Genomic DNA, 16,587 nt, shown 5'->3' with positions numbered 1-16,587 from the left:
ACAACTAGAACGCTAACAGTCTAACTTATGACAAAAGTATGGCACACCTGAAGTCATCTTGATTGGAATAAAGTGGTAACACTTAATACATTTAATTTGAAAAGGAACAAAATGAGGGGTTTCATTTTGCCATAGAAATTTGATATATATATTATTGGCTGGTTAGCTTTGATGTGGCCAGCCTCTACACCAGTATCCCACAGGAACTGGGGGTGGAATCATGTAAATTCTACCTTAGAAATAGATCGATTTCTCTCTTATCACACACCAACATGCTACTTGACATGATATGGGATTGCATGACTAACAACTATTTCATTTTCAACAAATTACTGTTTAAACAAATCCGGGGGGTGGCGATGGGTACTTGCTTTGCCCCCAGCCTAGCCTGTTTATATCTGGGCTGGTGGGAGGAGCTAGTGGTGAATAAGATCTCCCACTACAGTACCCACGTCATCCTCTGGAAAAGGTACATTGATGACATTTTCTGTATTTGGAATGGCACCCTTGACCAGATACACGAATTTGAATCTATTCTGAACAACAACTCTCTCAATCTTAAATTCACTAGTGTAATCAGCAAAGAACGATTGGAATTCTTGGACATTAAGCTTGAAATTGAGGATGGAAATCTCAATAGCACTCTATTCCGCAAATTGACAGCTGGTAATAGCCTGCTTCACGCAGGGAGCGGTCATCCCCAGAGTGTTATACGCAGTATTCCAATAGGTGAACTAATAAGGGCCAAAAGAAACTGTAGCTCTGCAGAGGGTTTCTCCAAAGAAAGCAAGATTATGGTGCAGCGATTCTCTGAGAGGGGATACAGTGGAAAAATAATACAGCAGGCCCTAACCAAGGTTAATGCGATGGACAGGAAAGATCTGTTAGTCCCCAAAGAGCATAAAAAAGAGGAAAAGGTACGTTTTATTACTACCTATAGTAGTCAGTCCTGGAAACTACGTAAATGTTTAACCAAGTATTGGGATACATTAAAGCTGGACAAAGATGTAAAAGATGTAATTCATGAAATTCCGTCGCTGACATTCAGAAAGGCGAAATCACTCAAGGACACACTGAGCAATACACTGATAAAAGAAAGTAAGAAACCCAATTCTATTCAAGGTTTTTATCCATGTCGCAGATGTAAAGCCTGTAAATACAGCAACACTCGTAAATCAATAGAATTGTCTAAAGCCAGATGTGCCCATAAAATCACCAAACATCTCAGTTGTACGACTGAGTATGTTGTTTATGCCCTTGAATGCCCCTGTAAGAAATTTTACATAGGGTGCACAACAAAACAGGCAAAATTAAGAATTTTGGAACATCAGAGAGCAATAAGGAAAGAGAACCAGCAGTGTCCTGTAGCCAGGCATTTTGCCATGGTACATAACAAAAATCCAAATTTAATGAAATTCTGTGTTCTGGACAGTATTGAGAACAATGAGAGGGGAGGTAACAGGTGGCTTGAGTTAAGAAAACTCGAATCCAAATACATCATAATGTACAATACTCTGCAACCTACAGGACATAATTTAGGGGAAGAGTTAGCCATTCATCTCCAAACATGAAATATGGTTCTAAATGATGTGAAATATGCTGCTGCTTCTTTGGTATCTGAATTCAAATTTTTAATTGGTTTTAATTATGCACTGATTTAAAATGTAAATATTGTCACATATAGCTATGTTCTCTCTTTTTTTCCTTCACAGGAATATGGAGTATATCATCGCCCACAGGGGAAATACCGGAGGTCACCTCAAAGTGATTAACTGATTGACTTTAGCCCACTTGGGCAGCACAATTTATGAACAATGACCATGTGTACTGGTGTGAATTCAACACAGTATCACAATTGATGCCGGGTATTATGGGCGCAATTTAAATTGGACAGTTTAAATAATTTTAGTACTGTCCACAATTACGAACATTGTTTAAATACTTTGAGAAGTCTAAATCGGACATTACAATGAGTGTGGTTTTCGAATGTTTCCAATTTAATTTCTGTTTTGGAATTGATACAATTGTTTACATGAAACATTGTTTATATTTGGACAGACATAGCCTTAACTTGTATATTTTCTTTATGTCTATAATCACGTGCTGCAAACTCAAAAAAAGTATGTCACTTTAAATGAATGTCAGTACTGGTAAGCTCCACCCATGAGCAAGAGATCGGCGGATCTCGAAACGCGTTGGGTTTTCTCTGCTGATTAAACTGACAGCACCGTATCATACTTGGGCTCCGACTCTGGTTTTATATGGATGAATCTTGACCAGGAGTGTGTTTATATATATATACATATATGTATATATATATATATATATATATATATATATATATATATATATATATATATATATATATATATATATATATATATATATTACCTACTGGCAGTCGCCAGTAGGTATATATAGTTAGGATTGATTTCCATAGGGAAATCGCAACATTCTATTGGGAATAACTTTGGCGCCTGTTAAGGAGTCTGCCTGAATCTTTCAGCAACTTTGCCTTGCGGCGCTCCGGTCCTTCCCTGAAAGTTTGGGGGGGATTCGTCAAGCGGGGGCCGAGATAAAAGGGGGGTCCCAAAACGTGTTTTCCCCATGTTAATTTCCATAGGGCGGTCTGTCGCACTTTTAGCTCGAACGGCTGAATGGATTTTCACCAAACTTGGCAAAATTGTAGGGACTGGTAGCCCGATGTGCCTTTGCTATGTCTCAAGATATGTGCTCCAGAGGATTTTGAGTAATTTAGGTTCAAAAAAATTTATATATCTATGGCCGCGCCCCGGTATGCGCACTGGGGAGCGCTCCAGACGCGCCACGCGACTTGGGCACGGGTAGCTGATTGGTTCTCGGGTGCCTGTAAACATTCGAAACAGTCCGCAGCGGCCGCCATCTTGTGTCTCGGTAGGATTGAGACACAAGAGGTGGCAAAAATCAAAGGGGGAAATGACCAAAAGGGGGCAGGGTAGTTCCCCCTGACCCCCTAGGTTTGATGTGGGGGCCATTAAAGGGTCCCGCGGGGCAAAAAAATATATATATTTTTTTCGTTTTTCGCGGGGCGAGCGCCCGGTACGCGCACCGGGGAGCGTACCGGGGAGCATACCATGGGGAAAAATAGTGAAAAATATTATATAATCATAATAATAAATAATAAAATAATCATTTTGAGTGATTACAGGTACGGTAGTTCTGAAAAGAGCTTTTGGTTCTGTGGCTGTTTTAGGTACCTACAAGTACGTCCCACACACACCCACACGCACACAACCCCACACCTCCACACCCACACACTCCCCACACACACCTCACACACGCACACCTCCACCCACACCCAAACACCCCACATCCCCACACCGACACCTTACACATCCACACCCACACCCACACATCCCACACACCTCATCCCCCCTCAGACACACACACACACACACACCTCACAGACACACCCCACACAACCCCCACACACACCTCACCCCTTCCCCACACACACACACCTCTGACACACACCTCACACACACACACACACACACACACCACACACACCTCACACACACACACACACACCCACACACACACTCCTCTCACACACACACACCCCCACACACACACCCACACACACCCCACACACACACACACACATCCTACACACACACACCCCACACACATACCCCCCACACACACACCACACCCCCCCACACACACACCACACACACACTCATTATTTGTTTTATTTTTTGGAGGGGGTGCCCCACACCCACCCCCCCACACACCCCCCCCACCATACCTCATCCACCCACACCTCCACCCACACCCAAACACCCCACACACCCACACACACCATACACCCCCACACCCCCACCTACACCCACACACCCCACACACCCCCCCACACACACCTCACTCCCCTCCCACACACACACACCTCACAGACACACCCCACACATCCCCCACACACACCTCACCACCCACACACACACACCTCTGACACACCCCCCCCACACACACACCCCTCACACACACCTCACACACACCCACACCCACACACACATTCCTCACCCCCACACACACCCCCACACACACACATACCCACACACACACACACACCCCACAAACACACCCACACATCCTACACACACACACACCCCACACACATACCCCCCACACACACACCCCACACCCACCCCCCCACACACACACCACTCACACACACACTCATAATTTTTTTTTTCTTTTTTGGAGGGGGTGTGCTCCCCGGTACATGTATCGGTACACGTACCGGTACGCGTACCCTGGAGAAAAAAAGAAAGACAGAGTTTTTTAAAATGTAGCATTTTTATATAAATTGGAGGTAGTTCTGAAAAGAACTGTTTTTTTATTCTTATTGTTGTTTTATATTTTTTTATTGTTTTTTTGTACCCCGCGACTTTAAAAAAAAATATATTTATATTTATTTTGCCTTGGGGGTCCTTGTGGGACCCCCTGAGCAGGCCTAGGGGGTCAGGGTGTTTCTACTCTGGCCCCTTTGCGAGTTTCACAACTTTGTTTCACTGCTTTCTTCTGCCTTGGTTCGAACAAGGCACAAGATGGCTGCCAGGGACACCCAGTATGCAAGGGGAATTAGTTCCCCCTCTTTAAACATGCACGGGGGCTGCGTTGCAGAGAGGTGTAAAAAAGGGTGTGGCCTCATTACACCTCTATGCAATGCAGCCATCTGGCGCATACTGGAGGCTCCTGGTGGGCTAGTTGGCCCCCTGGGACACCCATTATGCAAGGGGAATTAGTTCCCCCTCTGCAAACGCGCCAGGCGGCTGCGTTGCAGAGAGGTGTAACAAGGGGCAAAACCTCATTACACCTCTGCAATGCAGCCCCCTGGCGCATACTGGAGGTTCCAGGTGGGATAGTTGGCCCCCAGGGGCCCCCAGTATGCAGGGGGTATGAGTTCCCCCTCTTCAAACATGCACGGGGGCTGCGTTCCAGAGAGGTGTAAAAAGGGCCGTGGCTTAATTACACCTCTCTGCAATGCAGTCCCCTGGTGCATACTGGAGATTCCTGGTGGGCTTTCAGGTCTTATATAGTTAGGAATTAGCATTAAAAAAAACTTTGAAATTCACTGAAAAAAACATAGGTTTCAGGCCTTATATAGTTAGAAATTAGCATTTAGAAAACCTTTGAAATTCACTGAAAAAACCATAGGTTTCAGGCCTTATATAGTTAGGAATTAGCATTTAAAAAACCTTTGAAATTCACTGAAAAAACCGTAGGTTTCAGGCCTTATATAGTTAGGAATTAGCATTTAAAAAACCTTTGAAATTCACTGAAAAAACCATAGGTTTCAGGCCTTATATAGTTAGGAATTAGCATTTAAAAAACCTTGCAAATTCACTGAAAAAACCATAGGTTTCAGGCCTTATATAGTTAGGAATTAGCATTTAAAAAACCTTTGAAATTCACTGAAAAAACCATAGGTTTCAGGCCTTATATAGTTAGGAATTAGCATTTAAAAAACCTTTGAAATTCACTGAAAAAACCATAGGTTTCAGGCCTTATATAGTTAGGAATTAGCATGTAAAAAAACCTTGCAAATTCACTGAAAAAACCATAGGTTTCAGGCCTTATATAGTTAGGAATTAGCATTTAAAAAACCTTGCAAATTCAATGAAAAAACCATAGGTTTCAGGCCTTATATAGTTAGGAATTAGCTTTTAAAAAACCTTGCAAATTCACTGAAAAAAACATAGGTTTCAGGCCTTATATAGTTAGGAATTAGTCACAAGAAAGCAGAAAAACAAACGTGTAGAACACAAAAAGGGGGCAGGGTAGGAACACCCTGACCCCCTAGGGCTGCTCAGGTGGTCCCACTAGGATATTAATATATTTAAACGTTATCCGCTAATAGAATTAGCATTTAAAAAACCTTTGAAATTCACTGAAAAAACCATAGGTTTCAGGCCTTATATAGTTAGGAATAAGCATTTAAAAAACCTTTGAAATTCACTGAAAAAAACATAGGTTTCAGACCTTATATAGTTAGGAATTAGCCTTTAAAAAAACCTTTGAAATTCACTGAAAAAACCATAGTTTTCAGGCCTTATATAGTTAGGAATTAGCATTTATAAAAACCTTTGAAATTCACTGAAAAAACCATAGGTTTCAGGAGTTATATAGTTAGGAATTAGCTTTTACAAAACCTTTGAAATTCACTCAAAAAACTATAAGTTATAGTGGTGTTATAGTTAGCTGGACATTTTACTCATACAAAACCATTGAAATTTCTCCTATATAGTTAGTTGTACTAAGTATATATCGCGCACCCGCAATCCACTGCTGATGATGTCATATATTACATCATTCATGACATGGTCAGTGACATCACTGATGACATCTCAAATGAAATCACTGATGACATCACTGATGACATCATCCACGTGACAATCACATACACCTTTTCATACACTATTACAATTTTTCATCACTCTTTGTAAAATACAGAGTATCATATTTTAATCCATTGTCACAGAAAGACAAGTATCTAAAAATCCACTCAGTGATTCATACATGTATACACACATCTAATCCCTTACCTATGGATTCACTCATACATGCTGTCAATGAACAATAGAACACTATCAAAAATACTTATACATCTATATCGACATTAAACAACAGCACGCATCCTATTCACATATGAAGTCATCCTACTCACTTATGCAAACAATGGATCATACTTACATATTTACTTAGCAAAACACTTATACAAACACCACATCTTCTATTCATTTAGATAGTAAGTCATACTTAGTGAATTATAAAATCATTATTACAAGTATACAGTTATCCATACAGTCACTCACACAATCATTCTGTCTTATGTATACTTATTTATATACAACAACTGACACACACACTGCCTTTTATTTTTCTAGTGTGTTGGACCTGTACCTTTGAGAAATATATTTGCTCATCACCACACCCATAAAGAGATTCCCTCGCCCAAACTGTTAGAACATGTAGTTTTAACTTCATATATCTACTGAATAAACTATTCACACATCTTTGGACAGTCACACACCCTCCACCGAACCACACACACTTTCACACTCCCATACAAATACTCAGTTAACTAATCAATAACTAATATAGACTTTCACATAGCTAGTAACCAACTGTAGAATCAGTTTACACAACAACTGACAAAGTGATACAGATATTCACACAGTTTAGTCACTATCCACTATATTTAGTGAGACATTATAAATTGGTCAAGTAAACAGTCAACTACACTGCTACTAAATCCTCCATCCAAATATTTATTTATATATCCACTCATTCTTCAATGCAAATTGCTATATATATAATGCATATTTAAATAACGAAGCAAACCACATTCACTGGATGATGTCATCAGTGATGTAATCAGTGATGTCATTTGAGATGTCATCAGTGATGTCACTGACCATGTCATGAATGATGTAATATGTGACATCATCAGCAGTGGATTGCGGGTGCGCGATATATACTTAGTACAACTAACTATATAGGAGCAATTTCAATGGTTTTGTATTAGTAAAATTTCCAGCTAACTATAACACCACTAAAACTTATAGTTTTTTGAGTGAATTTCAAAGGTTTTGTAAAAGCTAATTCCTAACTATATAACTCCTGAAACCTATGGTTTTTTCAGTGAATATATATATATATATATATATATATATATATATATATATATATATATATATATATATATATATATATATATATATATATATATATATATATGCAGTTATATTTGTTTCCCTTGCCCTTTTGGTTCAATGATGGTGGGTGCGGTGATCAATAACATAGATTAGTTTTTGTCTATGTCTATGCACCACGTGATTCACTCAGGAGGTGGAGCACTGCAAAGAAAAAAATGTATTTAAATGTGTGCTGACCAGGTGTATGGTGTGTGATCAAGAGCACTAGTTGCTCGAAACGCGTCGCCTGAGAGGTGAATAAAATCTACCTTACTGCAGCCTGGGGTCCGTGTCTTCTGTTGCAGGAGTTTTGCGGAATTGAAGACCTGGTTTTCATATGTACGGAGGCAAGCTGTCCCCGTTTACGGTACCCACTCGTTGGCAAGAGGTCTCGCTACAACAGCTATTTCTGTTTTTTGTTCCGTGGAGGAAATTTTGCGAGACCCCCTGGACCGAAAGAAACAACCACGACGAGCATTGGAGGAAGACGCGCTAGCAGCTGGTCGGATTGGCGAGCTGAGAGCGGGTGTCGTCCAATTACAACGGTGGTGTTATTCCGGGATTTCCAGGTAACGAGTGCAAGGCGTAAGGCAGTTAGAAGACCGACATTGGCCTTTGTCATCGGTGAACAATATCGAAAACCCTCGCGTAATCACCATGTCAGCGAGTTTGGAGAGAGAGCATGAAGACGCGGCAGAAGCGCTGTTTAACAATGTACAGAAAAATGCTTCGAATGTTACCGCAGCCGTTAGTCAGCCCAACAGTGCACAACTTAATGCAAAGCAGTTACTAAAGACCCTCGAGAAAAAGACCAAGTCGGAAATTACGAAATGGTGGGAGCACAAATCGCTCACCAAATACGTAGAGGCAGGCAGGATTCCACGTGGCCTGCGCATCATGCTAGCGCCTAGTTTTGAAGACCCCAACCCGGCAATGCTGAAGAAGTGGGGCGAGTTGAATCTAGATGCTTCAATGAACCTGGTGAAAGTTCTCATAGAATATGCCGTGATAGATCGGGAAAAATTACTTGAGGAGATTAAAAGTCTGAATGACCAATTGGACGCCATCACCGATCCTGACACTAAATCGTTGGTAACAACATCACGCAAGGAAATAAGTGAACGGCTGCATAAACATGAGGAGCGCATTAAAGTGAGAAAAATTCACAAATTTGCAAGGGATTTGAATGACTATACAACTGGTCAAATATATACATTTTCCCGTAAGTTCGATAAAGCGAGGCAATCTAAACTGACTAAGAAAACTGTCAGGGTTGACGGCGCAGCAAATGCCAATCCAGTGGATGAACAGAGCGAGAATTCCGATGCAGAATCGCTCTCGCTGGCCAGCACGTCAAGCACCTCGCTTTCAGAGCTCAGCAATGCAGAAGGAGGCAATATGGGTAGAATCCTCAACCTTGCGGAAGAGATTGATTTTTTAGTGGAGGACCGGTTGCAAACATTGCGACCCAGAGTGCGAAAGAATCACAATGCAAAAGGCGCAATGCAAATCGTCACGCAAGACGAAAAAACCGAAAAGCCTCAGCAGCAGCCACAAAAAAAGAAGAGGCAATGGTACAACAAAAGAAAACAATAAAGGACTGTACCATTACGAACCTCACCAGCGTGGTTCTATCAGCGGCTGAAGAACAACTTTTAGCTCTGGGATTAAATTTTTGTCCTGAGAGTTCTTTTAACTACACTAACACCAGAGTGGATGTTTTTAAGTTCATTCGCAAATTGAAACTCAAGAAATTCTTTTCTTCAAAACCGGCTATTAAAGACAAAGAAAAGACTGCCAAACGAACGATGAATACTGCTGGCAACGCAACAGTGCCAGCAGCACGAGATGCCAGATTGCTTTTGACCCTGTGTGATCTGGGGGATTCTGGGAATCTAACTACAAAGGATGATGTTGCTCTATCTACGCAACGCGAACTTTACAACGTGGACATCTGTCAGAAAGGAGCTGGTGACAGCCCGTTCAAACCGGTAAGCAAGTTTTTGCCTGTAATGCCCAAAGATGCGGTAGACATTTATCATGAATGTGTCGTAGAAGATCTTAAAAAATTAAACCGCACAGTGCAGGCTCAAACGTACAAAGACAATGCCAAAGTAAATCAATATAACGTATTAATGAAAAAACTAAGTCAGAATCATGAAGTGGTGATCAACAAATCTGATAAAGGTGGGAATATTGTGTTATGGAATAAGGAAGAATACATTGTAGAAGCCATGAGACAATTAAATGACACCTCTTGTTATGATAGATCAAATGGAATGGCATACAAGCGAGCAAAAGATGAAGTAAAAAAGATGCTGATGTCATACAAAAGAAACAATTTGATCTCACAAACTGAGTTTGATTTTTTACATGTTGAATTTCCAGTGATACCCATTTTATATCTGATTCCTAAAATACACAAACAGAAAGTTCCAACACCTGGCCGACCTATTATTGCGGCCATCAACAGTGTAGGAGAGAACATCTCTAGTTATATTGATTTCTTTCTACAAGACATTGTAAAAAACTTACCGAGTTATATCAAGGACACAGGGGACTTTTTGAAGAAACTGTCCTCCATTACTTGGCAAGAGAATTGGTGTCTACTTACTCTAGACATAGAGTCGTTGTATACGTCAATAGATCATTCTAAAGGTTTAGAAGCCATCAGACATTATCTAGGTCTACGATCATGTGAATACTATGCACACAACAAAATGTTATGTGAATTAATACATTGGTGCTTGCACAACAATTATTTCATGTTTGCTAAAAGCATATGGAAACAAGTCCGAGGTGTGGCGATGGGATCATGCTTCTCCCCCAGCTACGCGTGTCTCCACGTAGGCTGGTGGGAGGAGCGTGGCCTCAGTGCCACACCGGGATTTTAACATGTGCGATACTGGAAACGGTTTATAGATGATGTTTTCTGCATATGGGAAGGGGATGAGGCTAGTGCTCAGGTTTTTGTTGATGCACTCAACAATAATCAAGAAAATCTTTTCTTCACCTCCAATATCAGTAAGGTACAAGCAGACTTTTTAGATGTTCATCTAATCATTGAAAATAATGCTGTGACCACCTCTCTTTTCCGTAAACCGACAGCTGGAAACAGCATATTACATGCCAGTAGTAACCATCCGCAACATGTGATCAATAATGTCCCATATGGAGAATTGGTGCGGGTCAAGCGAATAAGTAGTACCCCTGAAACTTTTGAACGAGAAGCTCGAAATACTCTCGATCGACTTAAAGCCAGAGGGTACAGTGATAAGGTTTTGAATAATGCTTTGAGAAGAAGCCGAGAAAAATCCAGGGAATCTTTACTTAGTCCTGAGGCATCAAAACCCACAACTGAGAATAACACTCCTCGCTTGATTCTGACCTATAGCAAACAGGAAAGACAGATTAGGTCTATTGTCAGAAAACATTGGCCTATTTTGATGACAGATTGTTTTTATAGTGAGTTATTACAAGTTAGTCCAACGATAACCTATAAAAAATCATACAGCATGCACAACAGTCTAGTGAAAACCAGCCCAGAGTCAGGTAGTGGCAGTACCTGGCTCAAATACAAAGGTTTTTTCAAATGCTCCACATGTAGGGCGTGCAAGTTCGGTGTGAACACTACCCACTACAGCACGCCGTTTTGTCCCATCAGTAAGGCTATTCGGGGTAATTTCAATTGTCACAGTGAGTTTGCAATATACGTCCTGACATGCACCTGTGGTCTGCGTTATGTGGGCAGCACCAAGTTACAGGTGCATGTCAGGATTTTGCAACACTTACGTGCAATAGTAAACAACGATAACACATACCCAGTAGCACGCCACTTCAAATCAACCCACAACAATGATTTGTCACAGTTGACATATTTTGTTATAGATGTGGTGGCTCCTCTTAGTCGGGGAGGTGACAGAGAGGGACTCCTAAGGAGAAAGGAAACAGAGTACATAGTGGAGCTGGATAGCAAATATCCTAATGGGCTGAACACAACTGAAGATTTACATCATTTGTTATAATTATTCACATTATGTGTGTTGTGTTTCGCAGTATACAGGAAATGTGTATATACAAACATGAAACAAATCCTTATGTGGATTTTTGTTCTTCTTGTTTTTTAAGGGTCTTTTGGATTCAATAATATTTTAAGAAGTACAGGAACATGAACTGCATTATGCTGCACCTATTGGGAACTAGCTGTGAAATTACATCTTTCAAGACAATGAAATTGATAATGAACGGATAAAATTGTAAAACTCTCATCCAACAATTAAGCATAATTTAGAGAATAGTGACTTTTTTTTTGTTATTTACTAAACACAAAGGTGTTCTTTATACTTTGTTGTTTTTTTAACCATCCTATATCACTTAATATGTGTTGTCACTTAGGGTTAGATTATGGGCTTTAGGTGAACTGTTAATTCATTTAATCCATTAAAAATATGTGTTTTCGTATATCCACCCTATAGACCGATTTGAATAATAAATTAGAATTCTTCTTATGGTATTAAAGTCAAAAAATTTAGATGTATATATTTGTAGATGTTGTATATAGATATATAGGGATGTATCATATGTAAATATATGTATATAGGAAATATATATATATTTTTCTATGTGTATATATATGGTTTTAACAATCTACATTATTGGTTTTTGGTATGGTTTATAGGAGGTGATAATATTATCTGTGTATGAATTTACAGACAAAGAGTGATATATGAAACTAATTTGGATTTTTGCATTCATGTAGTTATATTTGTTTCCCTTGCCCTTTTGGTTCAATGATGGTGGGTGCGGTGATCAATAACATATTAGTATTTTGTCTATGTCTATGCACCACGTGATTCACTCAGGAGGTGGAGCACTGCAAAGAAAAAAATGTATTTAAATGTGTGCTGACCAGGTGTATGGTGTGTGATCAAGAGCACTAGTTGCTCGAAACGCGTCGCCTGAGAGGTGAATAAAATCTACCTTACTGCAGCCTGGGGTCCGTGTCTTCTGTTGCAGGAGTTTTGCGGAATTGAAGACCTGGTTTTCATATATATATATATATATATATATATATATATATATATATATTACCTACTGGCGGTCGCCAGTAGGTATATATAGTTAGGATTGATTTCCATAGGGAAATCATGTTTTCCCCATGTTAATTTCCATAGGGCGGTCTGTCGCACTTTTAGCTCGAACGGCTGAATGGATTTTCACCAAACTTGGCAAAATTGTAGGGACTGGTAGCCCGATGTGCCTTTGCTATGTCTCAAGATATGTGCTCCAGAGGATTTTGAGTAATTTAGGTTCAAAAAAATGTATATATCTATGGCCGCGCCCCGGTACGCGCACCGGGGAGCGCTCCGGGCGCGCCACGCGACTTGCGCACGGGAAGCTGATTGGTTCTCGGGTGCCTATAAACATTCGAAACAGTCCGCAGCGGCCGCCATCTTGTGTCTCGGTAGGATTGAGACACAAGAGGTGGCAAAAATCAAAGGGGGAAATGACCAAAAGGGGGCAGGGTAGACCCCCCTGACCCCCTAGGTTTGATGTGGGGGCCATTAAAGGGTCCCGCGGGGCAAAAAAAAAATATTTTTTTTCGTTTTTCGCGGGGGGAGCGCCCGGTATGCGCACCGGGGAGTATACCGGGGAGCATACCATGGGGAAAAATAGTGAAAAATATTATATAATCATAATAATAAATAATAAAATAATCATTTTGAGTGATTACAGGTACGGTAGCTCTGAAAAGAGCTTTTGGTTCTGTGGCTGTTTTAGGTACCTACAAGTACGTCCCACACACACCCACACGCACACAACCCCACTCCTCCACACCCACACACTCCCCACACACACCTCACACACGCACACCTCCACCCACACCCAAACACCCCACATCCCCACACCGACACCTTACACATCCACACCCACACCCACACCCACACATCCCACACACACTCACTCAAACACACACCTCACCCCCCAACACACACACACGCACAGATACCTCACAGACACACCTCACACATCCCACACACACACCTCCCCCCACACACACACACACGCACACCTCACAGACACACCCACACATCCCACACATACACACACATCCTACACACACCCCACACCCACACACACCCCACACACACCTCACACACCCACACCCCCACCTACACCCAAACACCCCACACACCCACACCACACACCCATTACACATCCACATCCCCACCCACACCCACATACCCCACACACCTATACACCTCATCCCCCCTCAGACACACACAGACACACACACCTCACAGACACACCCCACACAACCCCCACACACACCTCACCCCTTCCCCACACACACACACCTCTGACGCACACCTCACACACACACACACACACACACACACACACACACCACACACACCTCACACACACACACACACACACACACTCCTCTCACACACACACCCCCCACACACACACCCACACACACCCCACACACACACCCACACATCCTACACACACACACACCCCACACACATACCCCCCCACACACACACCCCACACCCACTCCCCCCCACACACACACCACACACACACTCATTATTTGTTTTATTTTTTGGAGGGGGTGCCCCACACACATACCCCGACACACACACACCCCACACCCACCCCCCCACACACACCCCCCACCATACCTCATCCACCCACACCTCCACCCACACCCAAACACCCCACACACCCACACACACCATACACCCCCACCTACACCCACACACCCCACACACCCCCCCACACACACCTCACTCCCCTCCCACACACACACACCTCACAGACACACCCCACACTTCCCCCACACACACCTCACCCCTCCACACACACACCTCTGACACACCCCCCCACACACACACACACCCCACACACACACCTCACACACACACCCACACCCACACACATATTCCTCACCCCCACACACACACCCCCACACACACACACCCACACACACACATACCCCACACACACACCCACACATCCTACACACACACACACACCCCACACACATACCCCCCCACACACACACCCCACACCCACCCCCCACACACACACACACCACTCACACACACACTCATTATTATTATTTTTTTTTTTTGAGGGGGTGCGTGCCCCGGTACACGTATCGGTACGCGTACCCTGGAGAAAAAAAGAAAGACAGAGTTTTTAAAAAATGTAGCATTTTTATATAAATTGGAGGTAGTTCTGAAAAGAACTGTTTTTTTATTCTTATTGTTGTTTTATATTTCTTTTATTTTTTTTTGTACCCCGCGACTTTTTAAAAAAAATATATTATTTTTTTTGCCTTGGGGGTCATTGTGGGACCCCCTGAGCAGGCCTAGGGGGTCAGGGTGTTTCTACTCTGGCCCCTTTGCGAGTTTCACAACTTTGTTTCACTGCTTTCTTGTGCCTTGGTTCGAACAAGGCACAAGATGGCTGCCAGGGACACCCAGTATGCAAGGGGAATTAGTTCCCCCTCTTCAAACATTCACGGGGGCTTCGTTGCAGAGAGGTGTAAAAAAGGGTGTGGCCTCAATACACCTCTATGCAATGCAGCCATCTGGCGCATACTGGAGGCTCCTGGTGGGCTAGTTGGCCCCCAGGGACCCCCATTATGCAAGGGGAATTAGTTCCCCCTCTGCAAACGCGCCAGGCGGCTGCGTTGCAGAGAGGTGTAACAAGGGGCATAGCCTCATTACACCTCTGCAATGCAGCCCCCTGGCGCATACTGGAGGTTCCAGGTGGGATAGTTGGCCCCCAGGGGCCCCTAGTATGCAGGGGGAATGAGTTCCCCCTCTTCAAACATGCACGGGGTCTGCGTTGCAGAGAGGTGTAAAAAGGGCCGTGGCTTAATTACACCTCTCTGCAATGCAGTCACCTGGTGAATACTGGAGATTCCTGGTGGGCTTTCAGGTCTTATATAGTTAGGAATTAGCATTAAAAAAAACTTTGAAATTCACTGAAAAAAACATAGGTTTCAGGCCTTATATAGTTAGGAATTAGCATTTAGAAAACCTTTGAAATTCACTGAAAAAACCATAGGTTTCAGGCCTTATATAGTTTGGAATTAGCATTTAAAAAACCTTTGAAATTCACTGAAAAAACCATAGGTTTCAGGCCTTATATAGTTAGGAATTAGCATTTAAAAAACCTTTGAAATTCACTGAAAAAACCATAGGTTTCAGGCCTTATATAGTTAGGAATTAGCATTTAAAAAAAACCTTGCAAATTCACTGAAAAAACCATAGGTTTCAGGCCTTATATAGTTAAGAATTAGCATTTAAAAAACCTTTGAAATTCACTGAAAAAACCATAGGTTTCAGGCCTTATATAGTTAGGAATTAGCATTTAAAAAACCTTGCAAATTCACTGAAAAAAACATAGGTTTCAGGCCTTATATAGTTAGGAATTAGTCACAAGAAAGCAGAAAAACAAACGTGTAGAACACAAAAAGGGGGCAGGGTAGGAACACCCTGACCCCCTAGGGCTGCTCAGGTGGTCCCACTAGGATATTAATATATTTAAACGTTATCCGCTAATAGAATTAGCATTTAAAAAACCTTTGAAATTCACTGAAAAAAACATAGGTTTCAGACCTTATATAGTTAGGAATTAGCATTTAAAAAAACCTTTGAAATTCACTGAAAAAACCATAGGTTTCAGGCCTTATATAGTTAGGAATTAGCATTTATAAAAACCTTTGAAATTCACTGAAAAAACCATAGGTTTCAGGAGTTATATAGTTAGGAATTAGCTTTTACAAAACCTTTGAAATTCACTCAAAAAACTATAAGTTTTAGTG

This window comes from Lissotriton helveticus, chromosome 4_1, assembly GCF_964261635.1.
Source record: "Lissotriton helveticus chromosome 4_1, aLisHel1.1, whole genome shotgun sequence".
Taxonomy (NCBI): Eukaryota; Metazoa; Chordata; class Amphibia; order Caudata; family Salamandridae; genus Lissotriton; species Lissotriton helveticus.
The sequence above is the reverse complement of the archived record's forward strand: the minus strand, read 5'-3'. Positions refer to the sequence as shown.